This window comes from Chanos chanos, chromosome 2 (genome assembly GCF_902362185.1).
Source record: "Chanos chanos chromosome 2, fChaCha1.1, whole genome shotgun sequence".
Lineage (NCBI taxonomy): Eukaryota > Metazoa > Chordata > Actinopteri > Gonorynchiformes > Chanidae > Chanos > Chanos chanos.
The window spans coordinates 4,396,272-4,410,319 of NC_044496.1; positions in this window are offsets into that span (position 1 = coordinate 4,396,272).

Genomic DNA, 14,048 nt, shown 5'->3' on the forward strand with positions numbered 1-14,048 from the left:
AGATTGTGGGCTGGACTAATTGATACAGAAACAGAGAGTTCACAGGGAGGATAAATGTGCTATTCTTTCTTTGGGTTTTCCCCTGCTGAGGGGAGCAGCTCCGTGTGAGAGGTTTTGCCGGTTGGGAGCATTGGTATCAGCGCAGGTTTATAAGGCCGAAATGAGTTCTGGCCGCGCGGCCGGACCTCGGGGTCAATGAGAATGCATTTTAAAAGAGGTCCGACCCCGGCGACCTTGACCTCTGCCCCGCGGAGGCCCGGGGCACGTAAAAGGCAAACGCGCTGCTGCAGGATTTATCAGCATGGCTGCAGCACTGTGACCACTGACCTGCACACACAGTCACGTATGTATATCACTCCACCAGCACTCTGAACAAAGACAGCGGTGCTGACAGCAACACTCAGGACACTGCTAACAGACAGTTCAATAGACTTCTGTATGCCGGGGGGGGGGACAACAAATATTTAGAATTGAGCTTTAACACACTATAACATATCAGACAATGAGTAATCAGGGTTTTTACACACACTCACACACACACACACACACACACACACACTCACACACACCCACACACACACACACATATATATATAAACATGAATTCAAATGTCAAATGTCACACCACATATTGTCACTAGAATGATATTTTATATAGTATCTAGTATATGGTCGATATGAAGTGGAAACAATGCATGAAGGGGAGTGTTTGAAGCATTTGAAGAAAGGACAACGCAGTTCCTTCATATACCCGTTTAGAAAAAAAAAAGAGTCAAAAACGTGATTTTGACTCATTATTAAATGAAATATCAGCAAATTTATATGTCAATTCAGTGTTCATGTTTTGTCATTCCTGAAAACATAATATTTTATAGGATTTGGAGGGAAGGTTCACATTTTTGCAGGGAGGTTCCAGTCAAAATGTTGACCTTAAAGTAAATGTTTCTCACTAAAGATAAATGTGTGTGTCCTGGACAGAAATCAACATACAAAACACAGCAAAAGTCTTTTGCTGTGAACTTGTCCTTAAAGAATCCAGCACAAATGTACGATCTAAAGAAATTCAGTTTCATCAGTCCACTCACGTCGTCAGTTATAAATGCACCTCTTCTAACATTTCAACTGATAAATCATTCACACAACCCTAAACTGACTCAAAGCTGGTTCCTTAAATTAGTAATTCATGAAACCTTGTGGTTTTGAGCAAATGACACACAAACACCTCATGTGTAGTGACATAGAAGACATGGCTACCTGCACCACACACACACACGCACACACACACACACTCACACACTCACACACACTCTCACACACACACACACACACACACACACACACACACACACACACACACACACACACACACACACACATTCACACACACACACACACACACACACACACACACACGTACACACACATACATGCACACACGTGCACGCACACACACACACACGCACACACACACACACACACACACACACACACTCACACACACACACACACACACACACACATGCACACAGACACAGACAAACGCACATGCACACGCACATGCACACGCACACGCACAAACTCACACACACTCACAAACACACACACACACACACACACACACACATGCACACAGACACAGACAAACGCACACGCACAAACTCACACACACTCACAAACACACACACACACACACACACACACACACACACACACACACTCTCTCTCTCTCTAAAAAGAAAAAAAAAAAAAAAACACTGCATCTTATATTGTCTCAAGAGCATGCTTACTGCTGTGCTCTTGGCAAAGGCTCTGTGTTAAAAAGTGAACAGTAAATCATACGTCCTTATTGATTAGCTAACACAGCTTTATGGCATTACGTTGTAAATGTCGTGTTTTCACTGGTGGATGTTTGATATAAATCTGATTAAAGTATTTACTCTGTTAGAGATACTGTGTACGGCAAATAGTTAGAATACGGGGGGATTAGCGATTACTCAGCAATTAAGAAACTTGCGGATTATTATATGACCTTCAATTCATCAGAGCAAACAATCAGAGCGTTTTCATCACCATTCGCGGAGCGATGTATGATTTCGTTACACGAGTAGGACAGAATCAATTCAGACGACAAACACAGTGAGAAACTCTACTGAGCGCTCTCTTTGCCTTAAGCAAAGTGCAAGGATGAGGTGACTGTGTGTTTAGTGAGATTTCACAAACACCATAAAAATCCCTTCCTTTTTTCAATGAAACATCATTATCAGTGGTTTTGGCTTCATTCCTGACTCCACCCCGACTCTACTAAAGCCCCCCCCCCCCCCCCCCCCAATTTAGCGTCAAGTCTAAGATTTGTATCTGATTGTTGAATTTTACACCAAAAATGTGTTGGCAGGTTTGAATCTGACCCATGGTACTAGTTAGTTAAGTTGCCATTTTTTTAAAAAAGAAAAAAATGCTTTGCAGAGTAATACATATTCGGATCTCAAACATGGCATATCGGCATAGCAGATGTAAAACATTTCACAGATTAAACTAGGTCTCAAAAAAAATGGAAAAAAAATGAAAAAACGGGCCTTTCGTGAATGAAATGGTCGACTAGCAAAGGTTTGCCCGCATCGCATACATTAACAGGTGGCCCTCAGGTTATTCTGCTGATATGGAATCTCTGCAAACATGAGACAGGTTGTGCTATTTTAGCAAATGACCCTTAAACAGGGTATGCACACAAAACTCATTCAAATGATCCTTAAACAGGGTATGCACACAGAACTCATTCAAATGATCCTTAAACAGGGTATGCACACAGAACTCATTCAAGGTACTCTGGTTCCAATTCATCCTTATCATACTCACATGTACATGTCACACACAAACACATGCAGGCCAGGACGATGACAAAGAGTAGGAAGTAATAACAGTATGTCCACAAGTGACTAGTGGCCTTATCATACTTGGTTATAGCCTAGTTATTCTGAACAGTGCAAACAAATGAAACCTAATATTTTTTTTTTTTTTTACTCTGGTGTAGGATTGGTATCTAAAGAGGACACAGACCAATTCATGAGTCTTTTCCAGCACACTGATTTTTCTACGCCTCTTAAAGAGTAATTCACAGTAATTCATGTTCTGCTAAGGTGAACACTTGTAAAGGGATGAAGTGAGAAAGACATATTAACGTCTCTTCCTTGTTGTCCAAAAATAGCCACTATTAATGAATGGCAATCTCTTATCACTTTACTCTTGCTGATTTCAAATTAGCTTCACTGTGACATACACATGTCCAGCTCTAAGCATTACATGACAGTTCAGTAACATTTCATACCATCCACACAAGAAATAGTCTTTGCAGAACTATAAGAACTAACCTAGTCTTAACTGAAGAAATTTCAGAACTTTCTTATGTGCCATTGTCTAAACGCAGATCATCAATGGGGACTGGTATGAGAGTGAGGAACAAGGGTGGTAGTCTGGACTGTTTTGGGGAGCTGTTGTTACCATGACAACGTTTAGAAAAAAAAATACCCCACATATGAGACATACTGTGAGCATCTATTATGCTTCAGGAGCCATTCATTAGGATAACCTCTTCAGCTCTTTCTGTCTTTACACACACGCCACACCACGGCCTAGGAAGAAACAATGTTCCAATAAAATGTGTCACCAAATTCACGGTTTACAATGATGTAATAATTAAGCTTTATGCATGTATTTTTTTCACATGTATTTTTTTTTTTTTTGGCATAAACATTTTATTCACCATTGATTTTGAGGTGCGGTGAGTGAATCCAGTGGAACAAAATATGACATCGAAATGTGAAAAGATGCATGTTAATAGACCAGCGTTTCATTAATATATGTAGCCTTCATGTACCTAATGACTGCATGATGATGTGTAGCCTTGTGGGGTGAGTTCTCACATTAGTACTTTGTTTGTGCAGCAATGACTCAGTCCCTCTAAGGTCTGAAGCCAAGAGCTATTAGTTGTACATCGTACTAAGACTGATTATGCATCACACCAATATGACATAGTACCGTTATTAGTCAAACTGTTGGGACAATCTTCAGAACACATCTGTTTATAGAATGCACACACACTCACACACACACACACACACACACACAAGCACACCCCTGTAGTAACTAAAGCACAGACTTGTGCCACTATGCAACTCTTGCTTAAAATAATCTCATCTCGACAACAATATCACATTTTAATTGTTATGTCTCAAATTCACCTGCGCGCGCGAGAGAGATTAGTAAGTCAGTCATTCAACAGATGGCACTGCACCCTGTTGATACAGAACAATGGAGAATTAGTCCAGCATGCCAGAACCATTTGAGCACGAAAAAAGTGTCATATGTCCACACTATAGCCCCTCTAAAAGCAGCACTCTTGCTGCTATGACCAATATTCTGTTGTGAAAGGAGACACTCATAACAGAATGTAAACACTGGAGAGGCTTTTATCCCTGTAGTGAGCAGAATTTGGGAAGAGCTGGTTTGTATTTAGAGTGCTTTCCAATGCCAGCCAAGGGGCACGAGAGGATTATACGCAACGGATGTAATTTATATTCGATTGCCGTGTTAATAAAGTGTGGCAAAATTAATTTCTGGAGGATTTCTTTTCCTTTTTTTTTTTTTTTTTTTCCTGTCCTCGCTGTCTTTCCTCCTGCACTCGACGAGGATCTGTCACAGCTGTTCGGTTCTGCATGGATGATTTTGTTTCTTCGCCTCCTGCTGGGTCACACAATGGCCCTGCATGACCCAGCTCTGCTAGCCACATCTTTAAGCAGCCGCCAAGATTTCTTTCTTTTTTTTTCTTTTTTTTCGTTCTTTTTTTTTTTTTTTTTTTAATTCTTTGCTTAGCCTATTGCTCATGTGTGATAACGTTCTGCATGATTTTCTTGAATAAACCTCTCTGGAGCTCATCTTCTACCTGCAGTCATAAAGGGTCCCCCCCTTTTTTGGGGGGTCCACCTGTTGGACAGCTGGTGTGTAACTTGGTCTGCTTCACTAAAGACAGAAGAGGAGTCAGTGAACCCCCCCCCCCCACTCCCCCACTCCCCAGTGCCTGTCTCATGCAGTCCCTGTGTGCCCTGCCTGTGCCAAACCCAGAGTGCAGTGTGTCATCTGCCTACCCCGTGCACGGGCACCTCCCACAGCCAACAGCCAAAGTAACAATGAACTCAACTCTTGGAAATATCAAGCAACGAAAATGCACAAGAGAGTTTTCTTTCTTCTTTTTTTTTCTTTCCTTCTTTTCTTTCTTCTTTTTTTTTTAATGTGCTGTGACTCATTTTTGACAAAGTTTCACCCTGCTGAGACCATTTGAAAAGTCTCCTGACAAAATCTCACAGTCTCTTCATTGTAAAAGTTGCAGCTGCAAATTTAGACAATGGTATTTGGACTCCACCTAGTGGCATAATGAAAGGCTTACACTTGACAAGTCTGATGGATGTCAAATGTCCTACATTCATAACAAATAATTTACACCGGCAAACACTCATAACATTTTTGACAAACATATACACCGCAACGAGAGGAATTAATCAGAGTGTAGTACAGCTTTAATATGAATCAAATTTCTTAAAGAACGCTTCTGAACGAGGGAAAATAAAACACGTAATGGCCAGACCAGTTACAAAGGTACATCGTGTTCACCTGTGATGAGTATATCACTTTGTTTAACTCAGCTAGATGTTCTACTGAGACCAAAATACTCTTAGACTAAAGCGCTATCGTTCGTAATCATTTGGAATGCAATTACAAAGATCACTTAGGAGTCGTGAGGACAGAGGCCCAGACAGCGCAGGTTAATGTTCTACTCACTGGCGGCATTCCCTGTTTTGTGTCTGTTTGTTGAGTTGATACGGTGTAGTGTGTAATGAGATAAAGATGTTAGGTGGGCAGTGCTTTGGTAGGCCGTCGCCAAGTCTCTGTGTGGCACGAGGTTCATCCTGGTTAAAGCACTGTGTTTAAATTGGCAAGAGAAACCCCCTATAAGGACATGGCTTACAAAGACTAGGATCACAAAGAAGACTGGTCCACCACTTCCATATATATATTTAAAAATGTTTGATTTTTCCATGGAAAACCAGCATGGAAATCCAAGCAGTAAGAGGGTCGATCCAGCCAGTGTCCTCTGAGTTGAACAAAAACAATATATTTGTTGTGATTTTTTTTAATTCAATGGAGAATGAATAAATCATTGAAAAAATGGTAGATTGTTTTCAAATAGAACCCATTCAACTACCTTTTAGATCAAACATATCAGAAACGGACTAAAGTCATTACTCAGCTTCAAACAGTTTGTAGCTGACATTAGCACTGATCAGCCAGATTGCAATACACTGGATAATATTAATACAGGGTCCACAAGTTACAGGGGTTGCTTGGTGTCTCAGTTACAAGTAGGATAATGTTACAGAAAGAGGGGCCAGGAAATTTCGGGAATTTCGGGAAGGTTTTCCCTGATAGCTGAGACATGACGGTGAGTATGGATGAAAGTCGGTGAGATAGTGTGAGACGCTGCTCCACGGTCAGTCAACATCCTTTTGTCTTCGATCAGGACTTAACTACTAAACTGTAATATTGATTTTTTTTAATTCAATGGAGAATGAATAAATCATTGAAAAAATGGTAGATTGTTTTCAAATAGAACCCATTCAACTACCTTTTAGATCAAACATATCAGAAACGGACTAAAGTCATTACTCAGCTTCAAACAGTTTGTAGCTGACATTAGCACTGATCAGCCAGATTGCAATACACTGGATAATATTAATACAGGGTCCACAAGTTACAGGGGTTGCTTGGTGTCTCAGTTACAAGTAGGATAATGTTACAGAAAGAGGGGCCAGGAAATTTCGGGAATTTCGGGAAGGTTTTCCCTGATAGCTGAGACATGACGGTGAGTATGGATGAAAGTCGGTGAGATAGTGTGAGACGCTGCTCCACGGTCAGTCAACATCCTTTTGTCTTCGATCAGGACTTAACTACTAAACTGTAATATTGTATGAGACAAAATCAAACGGCAGCACATCAAAGTGTTTTTGGTGAGGTATTTTCCAAATTAGTACACTAAATACATAGTTGGGTTTTTTTTTTTATTCATCTAATGGACATCTTTCCATCCCAGAAACAAATGACACCACATCTCCTTCTCAACTGTATTCCATATTCATCATAATATTCATCATAGTGCAACACTCTTGATTGGGTCTACGCTGCCATCTAGTGTACATATTGTGCTTTGTGAATATTCTTTTGAGTTTCAGAAATTTCCCGAGGCAAGGCCTTTGACACAGGGGTCACGCAAAAGCTTAATCATTCCCCCCCTTCAATGCAATGCCACAAAAACGACAAGGAGAAGACAACTTGCATAATGCATGTTCAAGGAGCCAACCATTGAAACTTTATGATGTGTTTTGCTGACATACGCTGACACAGTAAATCAAAACATATTTATTGGGAGATTTTCCATGTAATAGGACTGTGAATATGTGTTTTATTAGTTTACAAGCTTACTCAATGTCTCATTTTACTTGTAAGTTCTGCAGAAAAATGTTACCAAATGTTCATTTGCAGCCATGTAGGCCCTTGAGGTATGAGCCAAAATATCAAATTTCTTGCAAAGTTATTCTCATTCAGCTTCTTCCTCTTAACATTCCTGAATCCAAGTCAGAATTGGAAACAAAATTACAATTAGAATCAAAATTAGAATTAGAATTAGAATTAGAATTAGAATTAGAATTAGAATTAGAATTAGAATTAGAATTAGAATTAGAGTCAGAGTCAGAATCAGCTTTATTGTCAAATGTCTGTGCCCCTGGAAATTTGCTGTGGTTTAAGCATCAAGATTTAAACCAGAGTACTTATTAAAGCTAAGCTACAACAGATAAGACGCAGCAGTAAACACAATATAGCACAAATATGATACCCCAGACAAGAGGTATTAGGAATCCGACTGATGCACTGATTGTAAGTCGCTTTGGTTAAAAGCGTCTGCCAAATACCAAATTGTAAATTGTAAGTTCAGTAACAACAGGTAAGATAAAGAACTGAACACGATACAGGAGAGACATTACACAACCAGAACTACTTAAATAACTTCATCACAGATTGGTTGATTGGATCTGTTTACAGATTCGTATTTACAACAGTTGTGCAATTGTACCCGCGAAGATAATAGCACAATGGAGAGTGGACAGTGAAGTGGGTAATACACCTGAGTGATTAAAACAGTCAGTAGTGCTGGTTGTTATGGAAGGCTCATGGTAGCATGCAATAGCTCAGCTGCAGCCTTTTGTGAGATTACAGGAAACTTATAGGTGTGGAGAATGTGGGTATTGATCCCACTACCTCTCGCATGCTAAGCAAGTGCGCTACCATCAGAACTAACTCCCCATACTGGCTAAGCCATGGGCATCCTGGACATAAACCAGGGATCTCCTGATTTGAAGTATTACAGTGACTGTGAGAAAGAGGCTGATGCACTCCAGTATCCTGCCCCTCTCTCTTAGCTACTGAGGTCCGGGGGTGGGGGGGGGGGGGGGGGATTAACAATAATAATAATAATAATAATAATAATAATACAAGCTTATTTAGAGACCAATATCACTATTTATAGTCTCAAAGGGTTTTAAATGTCCATTACAAAGTCAATCAAAATTATATTATCCATAAGTTAGAGAAAATAGATAAGTCTTTAGTTTGGTTTTAAAGGTATGGAGAGAGTTTACCTCCCTCATTTCTGTAGGTAAACCATTCCAGAGTGGTAGGAAAAGGCTCGGTTGCCAGCAGACTTCTTTTTAACTCTTGGAACAACTAATAGTCCAGAATCTTGAGCGCACAGGTTGTGAAGGGGGTTATAGAGTGTCATTAAGTCAGATAGGTAGGCCGGCGCAAGCCCATGTAAAATTTTATATGTTAATAAGAGGACCTGCAAATCTGCCCTTGCACAAATTGGGAGCCAATGAAGGAAAGTCAGGTGAAATGTGGTCAAACTTCCACATTCTGGTCAGGATTCTGGCAGCAGCATTCTGGACCAGCTGAGGACTTTTGCTCATAGAGGCAGGCAGGCCAGAGTACAGAACATTGCAGTAATCGAGGCGAGACGTGACGAATGATTAGAGGAGAGGAGACAGACAGGGGGCATCCTCTGCTATTGTTTGACCTCATACTTCTGTCCACTTAAAAACAGTGATTAGGGAAACCTTCTGGAGACAATGGTGGTACCAACGACATGGACTCTTCCAAAAATGAAGACATTAATGAGTGATATGACATGACAGTCAGGAGCTTGACAACATCAGAGCACTCCTGCAGGCCATACACAGATAAAGAGGGGGGAGGGGGGGGGGGTTAATTTAGACACTCGCTCTCACTTTAGATCAAGGCCTTCCTGTAACTGGCGACAGATGATATGTCACAGTTCTGAAGCGGAGTATAACCTCAGGAGGCCTCTGGGGGAAGGACAATGGAGCCTAAAGAGGAGAACAGCTCAGAGTCTGTCTTCATTCCCAGAGATAAAGGAGAGGCCCCATTCACTGCTGATCTGAGTAAACTTTTTTGACAGATAAGAACACAGGCAGCTAAAAAATGGGCCCAGATCATTTGTTCTGTGCTTCAGCACTGTATTACATTAACCTCGTCATTTATGTGACAGTAATGCTATATTTCACACCAGACTAAACATCACTGTCTCACCGAACATATTTCATATCATGCTAGTAATTGCATTTTCATCGCACCTCTGTGTTTAATAACATTACTAAACATAGGGGTGTTGCCATATGTTGTGCGTGCGGTAGATCACTATAGTGTAGGCTGTTGTGTTATGAGATGTCTTCACACAAAGGCAGTGTCTGATATCATCAACTCTCATTCAAAGTGTAGTTTTGGGGCTTTCAATATCTGAACTTTTAAATCCAGATAACACACAAAACAACCAGGCAGCTGCATAGATGATTGCTGAAACAGGTCAGCTTTGATTGTGGTTCACTGTTGTGATGAAAATTCATTACATTGCGCAGTGATATATTCAGAGATGCACTGAAGGTCCTGGATGAGCACTATATTCCTATAAACAGTTACCATCAAAATCACTGGCAGTCTCCATAAAATTGAAAAAGTTCAAGAGAATGAATAACGGTTGAATGAGGAATATGGAATGTATTTTATTTTTTATTTTACTGACGATTCAACAGAATTATATTCGTTTCCAAATCCCTCTAACTGAGCTTTCACCCTTTTGCGTCTCCCATCACAATTTACAATTACAATTACTGACACCCCTGTTTACAGTAAGTTGTGCGTTATGCCTTTGCGAGATTAATAATATTGAACATATTTCTGATATGTTTTGTGAGATTCACTGGGAGTTACAGATGCATTAGGAGAGAACCATTCCTCCATAAAAGAAACTTTTGATAACAGATTTTCTTTGGACTGATTTCCTCAATCAAACCATTTTTTTCCACATTGTTAAAAATCCTGATTGATATGGCAGAATGGCGATTTAATGGCCACTTAACCACTGCCTTATGGATTCTGATGTGTATTTTGTTGACATTGCCTGTCGGATGATTCAACTCTCAGCCAGGTTTTTGACTATAATGCTTTGTTGTTTCTTAGCTAAAATGTTCCACATGGTCCCTGTTGGTAAGTGTAGGTAGATGATGTCAATACTCTGAATTGGAAGAAGGGACTTTTAAACACACCTTCAGTATTTTTTAAAATATGCAAATCCACACCCAAGTTCATTTTGGTGCAAATGTTATACCAAAAGTGCCATACTGGAGGCTTAGGTCTGTCTTCTGGTCAATATAGAATGGCATTTTTGTCTGGCAAATACCCAGACTATTGGCATGTCACTTCAAAAGGTCCATATATGTATGATGTTGTGTGCACAGTTCAGCGAATGCCATAGCTTTAGATTTATAGATATGTTTTTTCCCCATATGTTAGTAAGTTTTAGTTTATTTCCTTTATTAATCCCACAAACGGGGAAATTCGACTCTTGCATTTTGACCCATCCAAAGCAGTGAACACACAACAGACACTATGAGCAGTGAGCAGATGATCTCACACACACACACACACACACACACACACACAGAGGCAGTGGACACACACCCGCAGCAGTGGGCAGCCACACAATAGCACCACGCGGGGGGCAGTTTTGGGGTTAAGTGCCTTGCCCAAGGGCACTTCAGCCGTGAATGTTGAGGGAGGCGAAAGCCCTGTTCACCCACTCCCCCCGCCCACGTTTTTCCAGGCCGGTCCCGGGGATTGAAAGGGCGACCCCCAAGTCACAAGCCCACTTCTCTGACCATTAGGCCACAGCTGCCCTGGCCCCCAAACCTGAAAATACGCCTTCCTGAAAATATGTCTTCCTGAGCCAGCTCTGATATGGAAGATACAGAGGATGATGGAAATGAGCGTTGTTGGAGTGGTGGTAGGGACCCTGCTTTCCACACAGGTAACCCCACTCTGAGTCCTGGCCAGTACAATAGTGGTGCTTTGACTGGTGAACATGTTCTGAAATTTGCCTAAGGCTAGGGGTTAGAAGAGGACACCCTTCTAATACTTAGGAACCTACTTTGTTCTTAGCCAAGGTCTGTACTGATGCCTTCATGGCCTTGATAATCTTTGACAAAAACATGTAACTTTTGAGATTTGTCCAAATTTTAAGACATTGAAGCTCTGTAGAAGTGTTCTATTGCAATCCATCCCAGAGGAGGCCTTGGGTCTGATTTTTGCAGGCAAGCGTCTTAATCCGGTGTAATTTGACTGGCTGATAAAACAGATACCCACAGTCATCAGCAGGTACAATGGCTTAGACTCAGTGGACACCTTCTCCAGTACACTAACAGTCCCTTGCCTGAAATTCAGGACTTGCAGATAACATTGCATTGACTTCCATTTGCCAGACACCAAAAAAACACTATACAGCAAAGACCCTGAATCCATTGACAGCCAGCGCAGCACACTGCATTGGCTGTATGTAACTTGAACCTCCGAAGAACAATCTGGGGACCCGTGGATACACATCAGCCCTGTACGGTCAAAGATTTCTCCTCACATTTTTACAGCATGTATGAGTTTCTTTTCCGTGCACGAATCCACCTTTAAAAGAAAAACTCCACCGACAGTGTGCAGGGCCAAAGGCTCTGATTTTGTCCTGAAGGACACGAGTAACCAGCCCAGTTCAGCCTGAACGACTAACAAGAGTTACTACTGCAGAGCAAAACCGCAGATGCATACATCTCTGGTTAGCTTCACACCAGAGCCATGTTCTCCTGTTACATTGCCTGAATGCATCCTTTGGGTAGATGAACCTCACTGTCCTCTGCGCTGATGTTTCTCTTTAATGACTCCCATGCTGCACTCATGGTTTCTCCTCTGTGCTCTTTCTCTACTGTCAGAGAATGCACTGCATGGATGAGGGGTATGGACATTTGCATTGATGTTCACTGATTTTAAAGAAAGAAAAAAAAATCCAGCAGAATTTAGAGTAATTTACTGGCAGCAAAACTGCCTGCCATTGACTGTAATTTCTTTAGCTTCCTTTCAGGAGAGAAAGGAGAGCAACAAAATATCGCCGAGAGTGAGTTTACGGTACTTTGGTGGCAGCGGCCTTGCCAGCAATTTACTGTAAAATTTTATAGCTCTCTTACTGTAATCAAGCTTCAGAATGTGATTGTAAGAGTGAATTTAGTGTTTATACGGTTGCCAGGTTGCAGGGTTGTCAAGGCTGCGAGTGTGAGGTGCTCTATCTTCCTTAGAGATCAAACCTGATAAGCACCCTTTGGTCCTGCATGGTTTTCTCAAACAGAGACTCTTAAAATCAGGCAGATTTCTAAATCCTACCTTTAGCTTAGAGGTGCCATCAAAAAAAAAAAAAGATTCAGCACGTGTTTTTGTTTTTTTTCCAGTAGGCACTTAATCTGAGAGTGGATCCCAATCGTATGAGAATAAACTTCAAGAGTTCTTCTTATTTTATACAACAGCTGTTTTTGAAATCAGATCAGTGTTGTACAGCTGGTTGTTAGATACAGTTAATCTGAAGTGATCTCAGCTGGAGGGACCCATCTCCACACTCATGGAACGTAATATTCATATCCAATCTTAATCTTAATCTTAATCTTAATCTTAATCTTGATCTTAATCTTGATCTTAATGAAAGACACATTTTAAAATAGTTTTCCAGACATGCTGAGACTCAAAGAAAACTACATCTCAGCTCCGTCAGTGAAGCCATAGAAACTGATGAAGAGGTTGTGGTTTCATTATTTTGCGTGCACTATTTGCTATGGGGATGCATAAAGGTATGCACAAAACCTTGCCTGGGTTGCTTCAAATTAACCAGCAATTCAACCTCAGCGAAGAGTAAGCCAATGTTGATCATAGCCATACTGAAGGAAATGCATAGCAGTTCACACAGATCATTTCAACCAGGCAGATTATTGGTTTAACAGTCATCAACATGCTGAGACAGGCTGACATCTATAGTTGAAAAACATGAATGATGAGTATGTCTTGCTCCTTTAGAGCATATCAATGATACTGAAAAGCTAGAGATGAAACCACAGGTATCTTCTGGACCAGGTGTGTACTAATGTAGTTCAAGGGAGCTAAAGTCCTAATGCTTTAATACTGTCACCTCTTGATTAGCAGCTGATTTTTACCTTGCCATCAGGATTGCACACAAATACGCTAAGTAGATACCACAGTGATCAGCTGAGATTTCAGGAGGATTTTAGCACTCCAATGCTGGATTTGTAGACCCCTGTTCTAGAAAATGTCAGCGCAGTGCTCTCATCTAAACTCACAAGGCCAGAAGCAGGTCCTAGAACCCTCTCTAAGGCTTGGCCATTCGTAAGTTATCTTGCTATAAGATGCCCTAGTTGCTCAGAGAAACACTGCAAAGAAAACTGATCAATTGGATGTCTGAATAGCTCTTGCTTCAGTTTTTTGTCCTGTTCATTCCTTTAATCACATGAAGCATTTCTACGGCAGGGTTTCAGCCTCCAACGTCACGATGT